This window comes from Macrotis lagotis, chromosome 1, assembly GCF_037893015.1.
Source record: "Macrotis lagotis isolate mMagLag1 chromosome 1, bilby.v1.9.chrom.fasta, whole genome shotgun sequence".
Classification (NCBI taxonomy): domain Eukaryota; kingdom Metazoa; phylum Chordata; class Mammalia; order Peramelemorphia; family Peramelidae; genus Macrotis; species Macrotis lagotis.
In genome coordinates, this window is record NC_133658.1 from 322,946,690 (window position 1) to 322,952,073 (window position 5,384).

The following is a 5,384-nucleotide window of genomic DNA, read 5'->3' on the forward strand; positions in this document are numbered from 1 at the left end:
GAGAAATGGAAAGGAGGAAAACAAATATTTTATATTTGAAAAAAGTAAAAGCAATGCAGATAAAAGAAACCAAATAGAAGCTTATCAGTTTAAGAATGGATAAATAAGATGGGATAAATTGAATGTAATAGATTTATTACTGCTCTGTAAGAATCTGAAGAATTCAAAGGACTTATATGAAGCAGAAAAACAATAGAATCAATAATTGCAACAATGTAAATAGGGCAATAAAATGAAAATGTGTATTAGAATGACTAAGCTTGAGTTGAGAAAGGTATCTCTAATCAGATATGATTGATATGTTGATTGGTTTTTACCTAACTTTTCTTTTTCTCTTTCTCTTTTAAAATCTTTATTACAAGGTTTGATTCACTGGGTAGAGGAAAGATAGATTGAGAGATAAATGTAATATAACAACAAAAAGAAATCATCAACAAAATATTAAATTTATAAATTTTCCTGAAAAAGGAACCATTCAAGATACCTCAGATATGGTTTAATCTGGGCAGAGGACAAACAGAATTCTCACCTCCCTTGCTTTGAATGAAGTCTAAGATCACCTTAACTATTAAGAATGGTATCTAGGGGGTAGCTAGGTGGTGTAGTGAATAAAGCACCAGCCTTGGAGTCAGGAATACCTGGGTTCAAATCCAGTCTCAGACACTTAGTAATTACCTAGCTGTGTGGCCTTGGGCAAGCCACTTAACCCCATTGCCTTGCAAAAACCTAAAAAAAAATGGTATATAGAAGGCTAAAATCTAGTGCTCTCTCTCCTTAAAGGTAGGATAGTGGTCTAGCTGGACATTATGCTATTATTTACCAACAACAGCCCTGAAAACTGCAAGTGAAAGCTACACAGTGAAAGATGAAGTGAGATGCTAAGGGCGTATTAGTGTGATAACTTGTTGGGCATCAGCATGTTTTCAAGTGGGCTACAGCTATTACTGTTATATAGCCTTCTGTGCTATATCTCCTCAACTATCTGAATAAATGAATGCAAAATATGTACTAAGCAATTATATGCTGAGAATCATGCTCAGTATTGAGATTACATATATGGAAATAAGAGTCTCCAAACTCAAGGAACTCACACTCTAAAAGGAAAAGAAAGTACTAAGAGAATATGGTCCAAGAAAAGGTGTATTGATTTGGAAATTTGCAAGGATGGTGAGCAAAGTCATAAGGACCTTTTCCAGAAGCAATGGTAGTGTTGAGTTGGTTGATAACTCTTTCCAGAGAAAGGTAGATAGAGAGGTGTGGGGAGGAAGGAATATCAAAAAGATGCTGCGAGGTGAATAGTTGGATTAAATGAAGCATGGTCCAAGGTCTTAATCTATCTAGAATTATTCTAAGTCATATATGGTATGATTGACTGACTTACCTATTAGGTCAGAACATTCTCAAAGCTTTTGCAAAAGCCAGGTGGATTAGATGAACATGGGAACAGACTCAGAAATTCTGGTGGTTCAGAAGGAAGTATAACAGGATAAATAGCAAAGAGCTGTTTGAGGTTTTGGGGAATGACATATGAAACAGTCTGGAATCTGGGACAGTCTAGATAGAGTGGACCATATGCATTTGCACTGGCTGACTCACTGGAGATTTTGGCTTCTCTGCTTTCAGCCAGTTTCCTAGAGATTCCAGATCTTCATTGGAACTGATACAGAGGAGTTTTGCCTTTGGCACCAAAGGGTTTTCATCACACATTTCCTTCTTAACTTCCCCATCACTGAACAAGAACTTGAAGTCTAGAGCCTTGTATCTTTACTTAGACCCTGAGTCTTATTAACAACTTGAATTCAAATATACACTATAATCAACAGGGAGAAAAATTTTAAAAGGATAAACATTCTCAAATAAAATATTAGATGGTCATTATGTGAATTAAAGAAAATTATTTAGTCCCAGATTTAGCTTTCTTAGGCTCTTCTTAACTACATCTCCCATGGAACCTGGCTTGTCTCATGACTTTCTCCAGGCTAGAAGCCCTATGCTAATGCAATAGATGTTGCACCCTAGAGTATTGTGGAGGTAGAGTATTATAGGGGTCATTCTGTAGAGAGATGCAGGAGCCCCTCCACCCCTTTTTTGGAAATAGGCAATTCAGTTCTGAAAGAATGCAAAATGTAGTACCTCATGTAGTACTGAGTCTGAATACTAGACACTTCTGGTCAAGCATTTGACTCAGTACTTAAAAGACTTGACATTTTGGATGGCACCTCAAGCCCTAGGTGGTTTCTTGATTGCTTTTCTTCCTCTTCCTCCTTTTTCCTAGCCAAAAGTAGTTGAAAGGAGAGATGGTTTCTGTATTCTATCTCTTCCTTCTTATTTCTGGAACATATGGCAAGTAGCTTGGCATCCCTGAGCTTCCCATGAGATATGGGAAAGAGTTATTGCTTTTCTACAATTCTAGGAGAAATCTGAATTATTCACATGTAGCATGTAGGAATATAGAACTGTAGATAAGGATAGCCTGATCTTGGGCCTTTATCTGCCTCTGCCTTTTTTTTTTTTTTTTTTGCTTTCCGACTCTTTCCATGAGCACATTGGCTCTGATTAAACAATGGAACCAAGATAGACACGTCCAGCCTTGGAAGAAACCTCATGTGTTTGAGATTTCAGGAGCACCTGGAGGAGAGTGGCGACTCTCTCCCATAGAAGAATGACCTAATCCATGCCTTGACTTACTAAAAGAAATGGATCTGATTTGGTTGGATTACTGAGCCAACATAAAATATAAAAAGACCTATTCAGTAGTCCACAAACTATTTAATGTTCTGATATCTAAGCCTCATCCTATATGGGGGTCTAACAATAGCTATGTTACTACTTTTACTTATTTTTAAGTCTTTCTGTCAATGTGTGCTTTGAGTCTTTTATTAGAGGAAACAATTAACTCTCCTATACCTGATATACACTGTACAGTGAGTACCTTTCTGCTTCTCCTTTTGGGAAGACCCTAGAACATGAGACACACCTAAACTTTAAGTAATTTTTCCTAGGGCTCCTGAGTGGGGGCATAAGTCAGAGAGTGAGAAAAAGTACCTGACTCCCCTCTTTATAGAGGACCAGGTTTCATCCAGATTAAACTCAATCTGCAGGTATGTGGATACAGAACTGATAGGCCTAGGTGAAAGATAAAATCAGCACTGAAATACTTCCTTATCATTCTCTGTCCCTGAACTCCCTCCCTCCCTTTGGTTGGGAAAGGTAGGAGGTAAATAGCTGAGAGCTCTGCTTAAATATTCAGTTTATGGAGGGCACCCAGGGAATTCACCCCATCACATCCCAACTAGTTGCTTTCCCGAACTTCATAAACAACAGAATCTTGTCATTCTGCAAGATGAAATCAATTCTTAAATACCTCCTCAGATCATTTTCCAACTTGGTTACAGGACTTCATCATGCTCCCCCAACCAGGTAATCTCCCCCTCCACCAACTTCTCATGTACTGTCTTCTCCAATTAGATTGTGAGCTCCTTGAGTGCAGGGAATGTTTAGCATTTCTTTTTCATCTCTATCCTTAACAAAGTGCCTACCACATTCTAGATGCTGAATAAGTGTCTATTGATTCTTGTTCTGACTGACTATATTATCCAGGCCCAAGATTGACTGTAGAAATTCTCAGTTTAAAACTGAGATGAGATCTTATGCTAGATAAGATACCTATAATCACCCCCAATTCCTACATTGAAACCCAAGACCATATGAAACCAGACTTTCTAGGAACATGAGTGTTGTCTCTTCTCACTACATCACCGGGTCATCCTTTCTAGTCAGTCACATCTTCAATGTTGCCTTTGACATTACTTCCTGCCTACAGTTCAAATAACATGCTAAAGCCTTCTTACACATAAGAGTTTTGAGTTTTCACTAATCTTTGGGTGGATTGCAATTTTGAGTTTTTCAATTTTGGTATTTCATAGTTCATGGCTATATTATATCACTGGAAGTGATGAAAGAGAAAGCAATAAATGTAATCTGTCACTAGTTTTTCTTCCTATTGGGTTTTGGGCCCTGTTCATCATGTTCAATTCTGGTATCTCTCTGCTATATATGTATTGATGGACTAATTCAATCAACTGCTCTTCCTGTGCTATATTGTAGTATGAGCATTTGACAAATCCATACTGACTTAAATCTTGATATGCAGAAATTATAGTTAGACAGGAATGGACGTGAGCATGCCCCCTGCAAATCAAATACTGCTTTAGCTTGGCTTAAATTTTTCCCAGGGTAAAAAAACAAATTATGTGTACACTTGTGTGTAGGATGGAAAAATGCATTAAAGAGGACAAGGAACATGAATAGGGAAACAATCATAATAAAATAGTTCAGATTAAAAAGAAAAAAGAGACTTATAGGTTCCCTTTTACCCCAGATAGTATTCAGTTTAATCTGATTCAAGAAATATATAATTAACACCTAAATCTATAAATACAACAACAAAGATTAATCAACCCAAACTAATAAGCATCTATTAAGAATTTATTTTGTTCTAGACCCTGTGCTAAGTTATGGGAATACAAATAGGAAGTAAAAACAGTCTTTGCTCTCAAGAAAGCTATGCTTTAGTCTTATCTGAAAAACTTCCAGCATTTCTCCACTAAAATAATGCTACCCCTGGTTTTAGATAGCTACTTTTTTTAGCACATTAAAAAGATCGAACAATCAATAAGCATTTATTAAGGGTCTACTATGTGCCAGATACTGTTGCTAGGTGCTGGGCAAAGAAATACAAAGAATGAAATAATCCTCACTTTCTTTTTTTCAATACCTCACAATTTGTAAAAAAACTTTTCAAGTAGCAAGCATTTTAAAAATTAATCTGTCCTTTCCTCCATCCTCCTCCCACTATTGGTTAAGTTGAAAAATACCCTCCCTTACACTCTCAAATCCTTCAATTCATAATGTATTCCTTACTCCAAAGAACTGATAGTATTTTTGGGGATGTATTGTGAATTTCTATACACATATCTCCTTATCTATATTTATTTATGTATTATCTATATATGCCTTTGAAACTACATGTAGATGTATATATTAAAATAAAAATGAATAAAAATACATTTAAGATAAATTTAAGATTGTTAAATACAAGACAGGAAAAACACTAACAGGAGGATCAGAAAAGGCTTCATTTAGAAGATGACATTTGAGCTGTATCTTGAAAGAAGAAAGAGATTTTGAGGGAGTGCATACCAGGCAAGAGGGATAATCAACACAAAGGCAAAGGTGTTTGTGAGGAACAAAGATAAGGTCAGTTTAACTGGATTGTGGGATATTAAAGGGGAATAATATATTATGAAAATGGAAATACGGGTTATTTCCAGATTATAAAGACCTTTAAAAGTCAAGCAGAGGAGTTCTCATTTCATTCTACA